General features: G+C 39.7%; 1 protein-coding gene across 4 annotated transcripts in view; it reads left to right on the top strand.

Annotated features, from left to right (window-relative positions):
- ZNF804A (zinc finger protein 804A) overlaps nucleotides 1–15,577 on the top strand; it is a 220,573-nt gene that overhangs the window by 48,964 nt on the left and 156,032 nt on the right. For 2 of the 4 annotated variants that reach the window (XM_048869379.2, XM_075118004.1), the window contains exon 2: nucleotides 6,074–6,230. The exons of the other annotated variants lie outside the window; for them this stretch is intronic. The gene's annotated coding sequence lies outside the window, so the exon portion shown is untranslated. The remainder of the gene's footprint in view (nucleotides 1–6,073; nucleotides 6,231–15,577) is intronic. 4 annotated transcript variants of the gene reach the window in all.

Below are 15,577 nucleotides of genomic sequence, written 5' to 3' on the forward strand. Positions count from 1 at the left end.
ATTTCACTCCCCCGTAATAAATTACTCACCCTCAACAAGAATCAAGCAGAATTTTCCGAGTCCTGGCTCTTGCAGACAACACCTGGAAACCAAAATTAGGGGGTAGGGGAGTGTACTGAGGTTGTCTGTAAAGTTTTTGTTTTAAATTAAAAAAAAATTCTGCTTTTAGATATGCCCTTTGCACGATGTTAGAGTGGTTGCCAATATTCACCTTCATCTTCTTTACGCAGTATGCTAGATGCCAGAGTTTCTCTATACATACAACTGGAAATATCTGTAATATCTCAGATGCCACTATGCTGTAATTAAATGTGAACTGTTTAATATCAGCTATTATATATTCTGGACCAGTAATTACATTATAAATTATTTCCTATTTGGGCAAATTCTGTGCCAATTTATGACTTGTGCAATTCAAGGTCATAGTTGGTGTCCTGGTATTCTCTTCCTATTGACAAAGAAATATTTACTGAAGCCCTGATCTTACACCAATGATGACTTGGAAGTTATGCCTTTGATCTCAGAAGGGGGAGGATCAGGATATTATTTTGATTTTTTGTTTATTTTTCGTTAAGTTCACCAGTCTGAATTTTAGTAGGAAGTGTGCTGTATAGAACACACACTCTTTAGACACATGCTTATGTATTTAATAACAGTTAATCATTTTGCTAAGAATTACCTTATAATAGGCAACAGCTTTACTAATGGCTTTTCTTTTAGAGCATTTTAAATGTTCTTTAGAATCTGTTTTTATGCAAAGTGGGTCTGAATCACTCATTGTGAACTTAATTTCACCAGCCACACGTTTCCAGGTGATGATATGTAATTAATAGCAAAGCATCTGACAATGTATTTTTCATTCAGTAATTAAAGACACTGAAAATTTTGCACTGCAAGCTTTTATTTTTTAATTTATCCTTGGTCAGTGTAAAAGCATCAGAAACTCCCAGCACTGCATGAAGATGAAAGGGAATATTTTTAGTGTGTGTGTGTATGGTTAGCTGCCCAAAGACCTGTACATTGTCAGATCCCTTGCAAAATATTTATTACTCCATCCAAAGTGGAGCTGATTTTGTCTGGCAAGGAATTTAGTTATATGTACGAGCTGATGGAGAGAAGGGAGTTGCATTTTGTAGATAAGGATTAGGAGGAAACACTGTAGAGGTTTTCCTGCAGGTGGATAATATTGGGCCCAGTACAAAGCACTGTCTCCACTTCTGCTGGTCACTATGCAAAATACTCTACAGATACCCTCCATACAGTTCAAAATGAATGAGAGAATTGAAAGATCAAGGACAGAAAGAAAGGGAGGTTCTTGGGAGAGAGAAGTAATACCTGTGGGGAGCCAGCAGAGGCTTTATTAAAACTAACTTTGTGAGAAGAAAATAATATTATGACATTTCATTAAAATTCATGTGAGATGGACTAAGACAGCTGTCAGGGAGGGCTATTTCCGCATCCTGGGGCTTATGTGCTGTAGTCCTGCTGAGCCAGCAGGTCTCGGGCAAGACAGCCAGCTGCCTAGAACAAGGGGAACCAAGTGTCTTTGCATTTGGCATATAGGGGACCCTGGCTAGCCAGCTCCCCTCATTATTCCAGTCCTCAGTGCTCTGAAGTTTGAGTGATACAATCTATCTTTTGGATAATCAGAGTTCTAATGTACAGTATGTGTGATCATTCCTTTGTAGTCGTCTGAGTTTAATGTCGCATTGGTACGTTTTGATAATTTTAACACATTTTAAATAATCAAATTATATTTGCGCACTTATCTCAGTATGATTGGTATATATTAGTTCATGGTTCTTAATACCAATAAGTAAAACATGTACGGTAAGTAAATTAAAAAGATGTATTAGCAGCTAAAGATGTAGCTAGGTGTTATGAATAAATAAAATCACCCATGTAAAATACTTTTTTCAAATCAATTAGTTTCAATTACTTTCATCTAATGTAAATTAGCCTAAGGTTGTTATGATTTCAGAATTCTCTTTTGTACTGTAACAAATAAATGGCTTGATTTCCTTTTTAAAAATATATACTAGTGGTATAAAATACTTTGAAGTATTAGATCTATCACTTTAAAGGCACAGAAGAGCTTGAAAAAGAATAAAATAAAATAACCTCCTCTCCCCCTACAAAATCAAGCAAAACTTTCAAAGGAAACTATCTGAAAAAAATAGGGGAGGGGAGAGAAAGGTCAGTAAATTGATTTTTATCCCTTCAATAACTTCCAATAACAGCACATTTAAAATAATTAAACTAGTCTAAAGCAGCATAGTTATAAAAATGAATATTGACCGTGAAATAAAAAAAGGAAATTGAAATAGTAATATCTTACATTTATGTAGTTTATTTCATCTTGAATCTGAAGGATCTGAAAGCATTTTATAAACATAGGCATTATCATTTAAGGCCAAATTCTCATAACCTTACTCAGGAGAAGTAGTATCGGTGACTTGTGGTAAGGTGCTGCTCAGCATCAGTCCGGGAATCAGTCTGGCCTTTTGTTTTTTATCACTTTGTTATGCTATTTCTCAAATAATTCAACCCGTACAGTATGATACTCTACAATTATTTTTCCAAACTTTAGAAACATATTTGTCATATCTTGCATAATAAGATCTATTACTACAATATAGGATTATGTGGTCACAGGTTATTTCTCATATTATCCATTTAAATATTTGTTTCACATAATAGACATACATGGGTAGCATGTTATAATATTTACTTTTTTATTGAAATAACTTTCCTGTAATAGAGATTGTACATCCAAATCAGAGTGGAAGCATGTTGGCAATGTTCAAACTAGTCTGTGCTTTGTGGATTAATAGAGGACTACAGTCTGGAAAGGAAATTGCTCCTTTTTGTTAAGACATGAGCCTGGAACTCAGGAGATCCAGGTTCAGTTCCTAGGTTTGCTACAAACTTCCTCTGTGACCTTGGGATGAAAACATTAATAGGAGTTGGAGGCCTGACTCCATTAAGATAATTTGAATGTCCTAGCCTTTATCTTTTTCTACCTCAGTTCCACCATCTGTGAAATGGATTATGATAATATTTTGTTTCTGTCATCCTTTGTCTGTTGTTGTTTCATAGGAGGTGTAGTTCATAAACCTGATGTACCCATTATTCTCTATGTGCTAGGCTCCCTGGCTGGATTATATCTCCCTTAATGCACTGTTACAGGACTTCCATGATGTACCCTGCAGCTCCATCAGAGGTTCAATCTGCATTGCCTTATGGGATGTGTATAGTACTCCAGTACTTATTCCAGTTTGGGATCATTTGAGCCAGGGAGTTTGGAGATATAAACCCAGAATAAATAGCCATTTTTTCCCAAAAAATTCTAGGTAGGTGATTTGTTTGTTTTTGGCGCAGAACTAAAGTTCAAACTTTTGCTGTGCTGCAGGTAAATATGGTCTCAGCTGGTCTATATTTATCCATGGTAGAGCCTGGCACCCATTAAGTCTCTGGGGGACGCAAGTTGTAAACAGTATTTAAGGACACTTCAGTTCTTTGTGTGAAGAGAGGTAGAGTCTGGAAGTGTGCATGCACTAATAAAGAAAAAAATATGGGAGGGGGTTTGTATGCAGCCACTGTACGCTTGTCTGGATAGTTTAAGGGAATGTGACAATGGCATTGCCCCTGGTGAACACCCTGCCACTGACATTTTTAGTACAAACTTTTGTACACCTCTGCAGTAAAGATTTAATAACTTGTGTTGCTTGTTGTAAGTTGTCTCTGTTATAATGTGTTTTTATTTTATGGGGAGGTTTACTGAATACAGTAGAATGGTCAGCAGCCAGTCTACCAATTTTTTTTTTTGTTATGACTGGTGGGGAGAAGCCAGAGACAAGGGACTTTGTGTGCGGTGTAGGGAATGGGGTACTGGGACAGGGATAGGGGTTTTGGTTATGTAAGGATTAGGCAATGAGCACTGATTGTAGGTAAGCCTTGGATTGATTGATTGAGAAAATCTGTATTTTACTCATCCCTGGGGGTATAAGTGGAGTGTGGGGGCAAGTGGCTACTTCTTGATCTCAGGGTAGATTAATGCACAGTTTCCAAAGACAAACAGAGCGGAGGTACAGACAACACAGGTACTTGACTGCTGACGGAAAAGAAGTGTGTGCTGCCAGGGTTGCAAACATGTAGATTCTGGATGATTCCTGGATCTTGAGGTTGCAGGAGTTTTGTGGGAGAACAAGGAGTACACCATGATATTGGGATTGCTGACTACAGGCTGATGTGGTCCATTGCTTGTTAATTGCAGGACATGATGATGTGTACAACTGCCTGAATAACAATTAACTCCTACCAGCCACATATCTCTTCCTGTTAAAAAAACCTAGGACATTCAATGGCAAAAGCTATGTCAATACAAAGTGAAGGTTGCTTGGTGGTGTATCATTCCCTGTCAAAATGTTGAGTTGAGCAAAACTCAGGAAATGCACAATTAAGGATTACTTTGGGGGGGGGGGCAAGTATCAGAGGGGTAGCCGTGTTAGTCTGAATCTGTAAGAGCGGCAAAGAGTCCTGTGGCACCTTATAGACTAACAGACGTATTGGAGCATAAGCTTTCGTGGGTGACTACCCACTTCGTCGGATCCATGTGAGGGGGATGACACAGTTGTGCGTATGATAGGAGGAGATCTATGTTTTGCGCCCTTTGATGTGTGTGACCAAAGGGAAGAGCTGCATGTGTACCTTCAGGATATGTATGCATCATTTCAGTGCATAATTGTATAGGTTTTGTCAGTAGGAGGGCACAAGCCTTTTATTCAAAGGCTATTGTCAGCAGAGAAGTGAAAGGGTTCCAATTCTTTAATGTTGGTTAAGAGAAAATGTAGGTTGAGATGGCATCCTGTAAATGCAAGGGAGTTGTAAAAGGCTTTTAAATGCTTCTTAAATTGTACATGTTGGGCATTCTTTATGGGGGGGGGGGGTTGACTAAGTGTGAGTGTGTATGTATGCTAGCATCTGGAACCTGCTGAATCCTATAGTGCCAGGGCCCAGTGTGAGTATGTGCTATGTACACATTGAGGCATTCCTCAAAGAGGAAAGTGAAAAAGTGGTGTGGGCAACTCCTCCCTTCACCCTTTTTTGTCCTTTAATAATATTAGAAGGAATTCTGGGAGTGAATAGATTGTAAAAGGAGGTGAAGACCTTATACACTTCAGCAACTGTGGGATTGACAGAATAAATTATATGTATTAAAGGCGTATATTGGGACATTGCTGAAAGAGGGCAGAGTTAAGGTTGAATGGGGAACCCTAAACTATGCATTTTCTGGTTTTCAGAAGTTTGCGTTTTGCTCAACTCAATGTTCTGCAAAGGAATGACACGCTACCAAGCAACCTTAACTCTGTGTTAATATATTTTTTGCCATTGAACATAACAGCCTTCTGTGTTAAAGATCTTATTAAGGCAGAAATTCAAGGATATTGCATCTGAGTGTGAAGATAATACGAAGACACTACACAAATTACAAACCTATCCTATATAGTTAGTGTAGCAATATAATTAGTAGTTAGTATAGTATAACCTATATAGTTAGTAGACACACAACAGGCTCAGTTAAGGATAGAGGAGTGCTGTGTGTGTAATGGCCATCATACGGTAGATCAGTGGTTCCCAAACTTGTTCCGCCACTTGTGCAGGGAATTCCCCTGGCGGGCCGGGCCAGTTTGTTACCTGCCACGTCCGCAGGTTCGGCTGATCGCTGCTCCAGCCAAATAGGGGCTGCAGAAAGCGGCGGCCAGTACGTCCCTTGGCCCGCGCCACTTCCAGCAGCTCCCATTGGCCTGGAGCAGCGAACCACGACCACTGGGAGCTGCGATCGGCTGAACCTGCGGATGCAGCAGGTAAACAGCTCAGCCTGGCCCACCAGGGGCTTTCCCTGCACAAGCAGCGGAGCAAGTTTGGGAACCACTGCAGTAGATAATTCAATACAATGATAAGTATTGTTATGGACTAGTATAACATACAGTAGAAAGAATAAATATTCCCAAATTGGAAATACCTAAAGCAGGGTTTAATTTTAATACAAATTATAATGAATGTTTTACAGATTTGCATGAATTGTTTGCAATCTCATACTCAAACCAAGATAATGAAATCTGAACACATGGATTTAAGCTTTGGCATAAATAACATGAGGACTCTAAATACATCAGACTGCCTTTAATGTATGGAGATTTTTTTACATTTTACAGCTACAATCCCTGGTAAGTGAGATTTTAAAAAAATATATAAAGAGTCTATCATAAAAGTAAGAATTCTTAATTTATTGTAGTAGTGTATGGAGTCCTTTAGAAGAGATTACTCCAGCAATAAAACAAAGTGTGCACAGCACTCTTGTGGCACAGACATCTGTCATTCAAACAGATGTCACTCCATAAACCTGCAAATATAACCCTGTTCTCCATTCTGTATGGATAATAGAATTCTTTAGGTAGATTTACTTGGTGGCATTTGTTTAAGTGACAGATGTTCATGTCATAGTGCTATTCAGTGGAGAGTTGACCTTATTTTTTCGGGGTAGTGGTTCCAGCTCAAGCATTTTAATTATATGTATGGAATGTATGTATACCTTCATTAAAAATTAAACTCATATGCATGTTCTTATGCACAAATTGTAGTGTATGTAAATGATGCTCTGAAAAATAAATTCAACAATTTGGTCTCAGGGCTGGATTCTGGCCTCCACTTTCTGCTTGTATACATCAGGAGTAACTCTGTGAAATCAGTGAAGACACACAGTTGTAAAACCAGTGAGAGATAAGAATCAGGCCCCAGGTTCTCCAGGTAGATACTTGGCAGTCATGTAGATACTGTTTGCTGTAGCAGAGACCTGTCACAGCCAGAGGAGAGTCTGGAAGTGTTCTCTCCCCAGCTACATTCAGCCCTATCATTCCTTTTAAATTGAGGCTATGGCTACACTACAGTTTAAATCAATATATGTGGCTGAATTAGCCACCCCTCTGAGAGACATAATTTATGCCAGTTTAAGCACTAGTGTAGACAGTGCTATGTCGGCAGGAGAGCTTCTCCCACTAGCATGGCGACCCCTGCTTGCCGGGGCTAGAGTAGTTAAGCCGATAGGAGAGCTGTTGCCCATCAGCTTAGAGCAGCTACACTAGAGAGCTTACAGTGGTGCACTGATGCAGCTGTGCCGCTGTAAGATCTCTAGTGTAGCCATAGCCTGAGTCTTTAAGGAAGCCTTGTCAAGCGGATACGCTTGAGTGCAGGTTCTCGATCTCTGCCCCAGATGAGTCTCTTCCTTCTCATTCATCTTACCAGCTCCCAGGCTTGTGTGTTTCAAGTGGACTCCATGCTCCCCTTAATTTGCCCTCACTGAGTACTCTCTGCTGCTAGGACTGAGATTTCAGAAGCAACCCAGCTGAGCAGTGACTTGCATTCAGCAGATCCCTGCACAAAACAGTGACACCCAAGAAGACTCAAGAGCTGGAATTTTTTCTTCATTTTTCAAAATATCACACACAATCCAAATGGAGACGATATTTAGGAATAACCTAGATGGTTATATAATTAAATGTTTTAAGACTACAAGGTTAGTTCACTAATGCGCTTATTATATGGCACCGGTTTGACTGCTGGTTGAATACTATGTCCAGTTCTGGTGCCCACAATTCAAGAAAGGTATTGATAAATTGGAAAGGACTCAGAGAAGAGCTGCCAGCATGATTAAAAGGATTAGAAAACATGCCTTATAGTGATAGACTCCAGGAGCTCACTCTATTTGGTTAACAAAGAGAAGGTTAAGGAGTGATTTAGTTACAGTCTGAGTATCTACGATGGGGAACAAATATTAAATAATGGGCTTTTCAGTCTAGCAGATAAAGGTATACCATGATCCAATGGCTGAAAGTTAAAGTTAGACAAATTCAGACTGGAAATAAGGAATAAAATTTTTAACAGAGAAAGTTAATTAAGCAGTGGAGCAATTTACCAATGGTAATGGTGGATTCTCCATCACTGATAATTTTAAAATCAAGATTGGATGTTTTTCTAAAAGATCTGCTTTAGGAATTATTTTAGGGAAGTTCTGTGGCCTGTGTTTTGTACAGGAGGTCAGACGAGATGATCACAATGTGTCCCTTCTGGCCTTGGAATCTCTGAATATGTGAACCTTCTATAGATTTTATTCAAAACTGCCTTTGTTCAGAAAATCAAACAAGGAAATATCCAAAATCCTCCTCCACAATACAGTGATGTCCTTGATTTCATTAGGCCCACTGCAGTATGAACTGTATCTTGTCAAGTACTTTTTTTTTTAAATGCTGAACTCCCAGTTGATTTCCATGAGGAGTTCTGCACCTAGATCAATGGCACAATATGCCCCATTATGCCCAGAAACCTATAGCAGGTTTATTTTGCTCATTATATAATTTTTGGGTCATGGTTCTCTCTAGTTACATTGTGGTAGAAAGCACTTTCCATGTGGTACTTCAGAACTACTCCACATTGTACAAGGAGCTGCATTGACTTACTATTTGTATATTAAGGGAAAGCAGTTTATTATCGTTATTTAACTTGAAAGCAAACACATTTTCAAGAGGAGTGCACTTTTGACTGCTTCACTTTGCAACTTTAATGGTCTTTTAATGTATGTTTTCGGGTGGGTTGGTATTAATATGGTGGTGCCCCTAAGGTATGCATTCAACAAACCTAGAAAACAGCATGACATTACTTTTCTAATCAATTTCTTCCTACTCACTATTTTCACCTTATTGTTTGTTGCTGTTATTTGTCACACCTTACCTTAAATATAGATTGCTGTCACTTGAAAGCACTTGACAGGTTTTACTTGCATAAGTAATTCCATGAAATTTAATAGAACTTCTTCCATGGGTAAAGTTACTTCCTTGTGCAAGTGTTTACATGGTCAGGCTCTTAGTTTGTAAACACTTAGGTAATCAGAACATTCATTTTTTCAGTGCTTAATTAAATGCCTATTGTAGTTTTGGGTGCTACATAAGAAAACAGCTCACATGGCCAACAGTTTAGCTCTTGTGCATTGATTTCAGAATTCAAACTCTTTTGTTGTTAGATAAAAATATGGTGCAAAGCACATTTAACAATAGCATGTTTTGCATTACATAGTGAATGTGCCATCTCTGAGACGTCATGAATTTTCATAAATAATTTTAATAAACTTCAATCATTTTTACGTTTTGTTAACACCATCACATCCATATATATAATATATAATTTTCTCTGTTTCACAGTGCCCATCCATAAGACTTGATTCCCTTTTAGTAGCACAGAGATCTAATACACTGTCTAAAAAAAATTCAGGACTAGATTATGCCTGTAATCAATCTCTGTGTAAAGGATGGCAGGTAATCCACCCGTGTTTCTGGGAGAAATAATCTACAGCTTGCCCTCACCAGAAGCAGATAACAGCCATTACTGCCCCATCCCAGCTCAGTTATACTGGCCTTTGTCCATCTTAGCCTACTCCTTGCCCTCATGCCGGGGGATAGTAAGGTACAGGGTGTATAGCCCTCCCCTTCCTCCATGCAACTGCATTGGGTTTATGGGGAGTCTGCTGGATGCATCCAAGGCCCCTAAATATGTTTCTGGCACAGTATTAACAATTAACCAGGTTTGAAAATTGAATTAATATTTTGTCCATTGTATGTAATTTGTTTATGTTCTATGTTTGTTTTTTCTAATGTTTTACTTTCTCATTTATGTTTACTTCAATACAAAATGTCTCGAGTTTAAAAATTGTTCATTTGCTTCAGGCCATAAACTTTCTTTTTAGTACTCTGGAGAAACTCATTATGATGGATAAAGCATTATGAACAAATTGATAAAATAATGATTGTCAACTGACTGTTTTATGATTTTTTTTAATTAAAAAGTTTTGTTGAATAAGTTTCCTTGCAATTCTGTGAAATAATTTAACTTAAAATGAAAGACCGCTTGGCTCATTTTATTGAATTCAAGAAGGCAATTACTGGAACAGGTCAGAAATTGGTAAGTACTTCGGATAAAAAATTTCCATTTACACAATTTTTTTTGAAAATGTTTGCAAATTTCTGGATTTTAAAAATGAAGTCTGTTTTCAAAAATAAAGTTGGTTTTGAAAAGCAAACTTTTTTATTGAAACCAAATGTGTTGGTTTCTTTTTTTTTTCATTTAAAAACACACAGAGAGAACACTTTGAATCAAACAAATGGTTCCACAAAACACAAATGGTTCCACAAAAACATCAGGAAATGTTGTCAAAAATGATTTTGTTGTAAAAAAAAATTTCCATGCAGCTGTAATAGTTTTGCATCTACATAAGGTAAATGTATCCTGTTGTAAATTTGGGGCTTTGTCATTATATGGATTATGAATGTGAAAAAAGTTACACACATGCATAATGACAGGTTTCAGAGGAACAGCCGTGTTAGTCTGTATTCGCAAAAAGAAAAGGAGTACTTGTGGCACCTTAGAGACTAACCAATTTATTTGAGCATGAGCTTTCGTGAGCTACAGCTCACTTCATCAGATGTTTACCGTGGAAACTGCAGCAGACTTTATATACACACAGAAATCATGAAACAATACCTCCTCCCACCCCACTGTCCTGCTGGTAATAGCTTATCTAAAAAGAAAAGGAGTACTTGTGGCACCTTAGAGACTAACCAATTTATTTGAGCATGAGCTTTCGTGAGCTACAGCTCACTTCATCAGATGTTGTGATGAAGTGAGCTGTAGCTCACGAAAGCTCATGCTCAAATAAATTGGTTAGTCTCTAAGGTGCCACAAGTACTCCTTTTCTTTTTGCGAATACAGACTAACACGGCTGTTCCTCTGAAGCTTATCTAAAGTGATCAACAGGTGGGCCATTTCCAGCACAAATCCAGGTTTTCTCACCCTCCACCCCCCCACACAAATTCACTCTCCTGCTGGTGCTAGCCCATCCAAAGTGACAACTCTTTACATAATCAAGTCGGGCTATTTCCTGCATAGATCAAGGTTTTCTCACATCCCCCCCACCCCCATACACACACAAACTCACTCTCCTGCTGGTAATAGCTCATCTAAACTGACCATTCTCCAGGTTTAAATCCAAGTTAAACCAGAACATCTGGGGGGGGGGGGTAGGAAAAAACAAGAGGAAACAGGCTACCTTGCATAATGACTTAGCCACTCCCAGTCTCTATTTAAGCCTAAATTAATAGTATCCAATTTGCAAATGAATTCCAATTCAGCAGTTTCTCGCTGGAGTCTGGATTTGAAGTTTTTTTGTTTTAAGATAGCGACCTTCATGTCTGTGATTGCGTGACCAGAGAGATTGAAGTGTTCTCCGACTGGTTTATGAATGTTATAATTCTTGACATCTGATTTGTGTCCATTTATTCTTTTACGTAGAGACTGTCCAGTTTGACCAATGTACATGGCAGAGGGGCATTGCTGGCACATGATGGCATATATCACATTGGTGGATGTGCAGGTGAACGAGCCTCTGATAGTGTGGCTGATGTTATTAGGCCCTGTGATGGTGTCCCCTGAATAGATATGTGGGCACAATTGGCAACGGGCTTTGTTGCAAGGATTCATGATTTCTGTGTGTATATAAAGTCTGCTGCAGTTTCCACGGTAAACATCTGATGAAGTGAGCTGTAGCTCACGAAAGCTCATACACATGCATAAGTGTCTGTCAGATTTTTATTGCCAGGTGTTTTGGGAAAGGAAAGAGAATGTGCCTTTTTCTTTACACACCATGGTCTAGCTTATCTCCAACATACAAGCACCATCCTTCCCTGCCCTGATATACTCCCCTTATGGTGGGGGCTATAAGGCATTTGGGCTTTTGGCTCATGGAGAGTTTCCCTGCAGCTTCACCACCTTAATTCTTCCCCTTCTTTTTGCCCTTCTGCCCACACCCCTTCCCAAGTTATATCTCCTCTTCCCTCCACCCCCCAGCCAAAATTATTAGTTGTGCATGTTTGGTGTTGTGTTGGAAAAGTAGTTTGGTAAAGGGTTGTGTGCAGAATGGCAGTTAATGTTAGTGATGGAAAGCAAACATCCCTAGGGGATAGGAGTGGATGTAGTGGTACAGGTCCTGTGATGTATAGTGGTGGGGTAATACTAAGGTGTATGCTAATGGGTGGAGGAGCAGAAGGTCTGAACTCGTAAGTGACTTAATATTTCATTTCCTTATTTTTACAGGTTTGTTAGGGTTCATACACACTTTAAAAAAACCTACCCACTTCACAACAGAATTTTGTATGCATTACTCTCTCCTAGGGTTTTTTAATCCTTAATTGGGGGCTAAAATTGGATAAACTGGGAGAATGTGAGCTTATACAGAGTGGTGCAGCTACTGACAGAATATTTTATCTGTTGCAAGAAGCTTATGAACCCCTCACCAGTCAGCAGCTGCACATGAACCTTCTCTGAGGTAGGATAAAATCTGACAGAAAAGTGTAGCTCCTGACAGGGAAGGCTTTATGTATTCCTGGCCCTCCCAAACAGACTTGTGTGCGCCGAGTCCCAATCAGCCAATCAGGTCTGTGTGCACTGAACTTTCATCAAACATGTTTGTGTGCACAGCACATAAACATCAAGCTATAATGTGAATAACTGCTAAAAATTACCCTAAATCCAATTTTTTAAAAAATATCCCTGTTGCACCAGTTCTCCACAGGATACACCTGTCTACCAAGTTTTGTGTTGATAGACCATATTACCTAGAGATAGCAATCGACAATGAAAAGCAGGACTGCCAAGGAAAAAGTTCAGCTAGAGTCCAAATACAAGAATTCCTATAAAAAAATTGAGATAGGAACCAAAAATGCACATACATTTCAAAGGGCTTAAAAACTAATCCTGCAGGAAATTTCACACCAGTTGGCCACCCACATTTGAAACAAAATAAAACAGGGATATATCATAGAATCATAGAATATCAGGGTTGGAAGGGACCTCAGGAGGTCATCTAGTCCAACCCCCTGCTCAAAGCAGGACCAATCCCCAACTAAATCATCCCAGCCAGGGCTTTGTCAAGCCTGACCTTACAAACCTCTAAGGAAGGAGATTCCACCACCTCCCTAGGTAACGCATTCCAGTGTTTCACCACCCTCCTAGTGAAAAAGTTTTTCCTAATATCCAACCTAAACCTCCCCCACTGCAACTTGAGACTATTTCTCCTTCTTGTGTCATCTGCTACCACTGAGAACAGTCTAGATCCATTCTCTTTGGAACCCCCTTACAGGTAGTTGAAAGCAGCTATCAAATCCCCCCTCATTCTTCTCTTCTGCAGACTAGACAATCCCAGTTCCCTCAGCCTCTCCTCATAAGTCATGTGTTCCAGTCCCCTAATCATTTTTGTTGCCCTTTGCTGGACTCTTTCAATTTTCCCACATCCTTCTTGTAGTTTGGGGCCCAAAACTGGACACAGTACGCCAGATGAGGACTCAGCAATGTCGAATAGAGGGGAACGATCATGTCCCTCGATCCGCTGGCAGTGCCCCTACCTATACATCCCAAAATGCCATTGGCCTTCTTGGCAACAAGGGCACACTGTTGACTCATATCCAGCTTCTCGTCCACTGTAACCCCAAGGTCCTTTTCTGCAGAACTGCTGCCCGAGCCATTCGGTCCCTAGTCTGTAGCGGTGCATGGGATTCTTCCGTCCTAAGTGCAGGACTCTGCACTTGTCCTTGTTGAACCTCATCAGATTTCTTTTGGCCCAATCCTCTAATTTGTCTAGGGCTCTCTGTATCCTATCCCTACCCTCCAGCATATCTACCTCTCCTCCCAGTTTAGTGTCATCTGCAAACTTGCTGAGGGTGCAATCCACACCATCCTTCAGATCATTTATGAAGATACTGAACAAAACCAGCCCGAGGACCGACCCTTGGGGCACTCCATTTGATACCGGCTGCCAGCTAGACATGGAGCCATTGATCACTATCCGTTGAGCCCTACAATCTAGCCAGCTTTCTATCCACCTTATAGTCCATTCATCCAGCCCATACTTCTTTAACTTGCTGGCAAGAATACTGTGGGAGACCATGTCAAAAACTTCGCTAAAGTCAAGGAACAACACGCCCATTGCTTTCCCCTTATCCACAGAGCCAGTTATCTCGTCATAGAAGGCAATTAGATCAGACAGGCATGACTTGCCCTTGGTGAATCCATGCTGACTGTTCCTGATCACTTTCCTATGTTCTATTTTAAGCTGATTTTGGAATGCTACCCTAACTATTGAGTCACTCACTACCAGGTGCCTCCATAGCACTCAGAGCATCTCTCTTTCCACATTTAGGGCCTGAATCTGTGAAATTCCAAGAACATTTAGTAAGGTATTAAGCACCCTCAACTCCCACAAACTCAGTGCTTTGGAAAAGATGTCTTGCCAGATTGAGCCCTTAGTGCTTTCATCTGTTTCCTCCAAAACCAGACCTAATTTAAGAAAGGAGCAGTATCTTCATGAATGATCCTGTAAAAGCTGCTCTACAGAGCCCTTCTAGTTTATGGCAGTAAGGCTAGGATTTTTAAAACTGCTCAGTATTGGCTTCACTTTGCTCCCAGTGGCCTCTGTTGACTTCAGAAGAAGCGGAATGATACCATTGCTGAGCACTTCTGAAGATCTCAGTGTAAATATAGAGTAAATATCTCTGTATTTCTGGGAATTTATATCAGATTGGGAGTGGGAAATGTGGTTGTACATATGTAAATAAATAAATAAAAAGGTTCATCCTTGAAATACATTATAATATGAAAATCGCAAGGAATTCTCCAGGACAACACTGCAAAATGTTGTCATGTTGCAGCTGTATCATTATGGATGGGGGAGGTATTGTTTTTGCTCACAGGGCTCAATTCACAGAGGGCTGGCACAAGTCTTATGCATCACTTAAACTCTACATTCAGCCTTGCTAACTGCACAGGGATGAATTTCACTCATGGTGTATATTGAAAGTGATATCCATTGCAAATATTTCCTGATTCCTGCCCTTTCCCCTCAGCCTAATAACTATTATGGTGCCAAAAATCTTGATTTATATTAACAGCAGTAGAAATCCAGACTATGTAATGTATGAAATATAGTTGTAGACATGTTGGTCCCAGGATATTGGAGAGACAAGGTGGGTGAGGTAATATCTTTTCTTGGACCAACTTCTGTTGGTGAGAGAGACAAGCTTTTGAGCCATACAGAGCTAAGAAGAGCTCTGTGTAAACTCAAAAGCTTGTCTCTCTCACCACCAGAAGTTGGTTCAAGAAAAGATATTACTTCACTCATCTTGTCAGACTGTGTAATAACATTCTTATATACTCTGGGCCCCAACAACTGGTTTCCTCTTCCTACCTCCCTTAGTATCCCTAATCCTTCTGTAAAGAACATGCTTTGGAATGATCCCTCTCATACTTTCTGCTATCTATGCCAAGAAGTTCTCTGGAATGATCATCTCTCTGTTCTTAAAACAAACACTATGGTCCAACTCCACTTCCCCCATTCCCCTCCATCTTTGCTTCTTTTCCAAATTATGCTACTGAGAGATGCTTAATCTATATCCCCCCTACCAAAAAACAAAAAAACAAA

The sequence above is a fragment of the Caretta caretta genome, chromosome 11 (genome assembly GCF_965140235.1).
Source record: "Caretta caretta isolate rCarCar2 chromosome 11, rCarCar1.hap1, whole genome shotgun sequence".
NCBI lineage: Eukaryota > Metazoa > Chordata > Testudines > Cheloniidae > Caretta > Caretta caretta.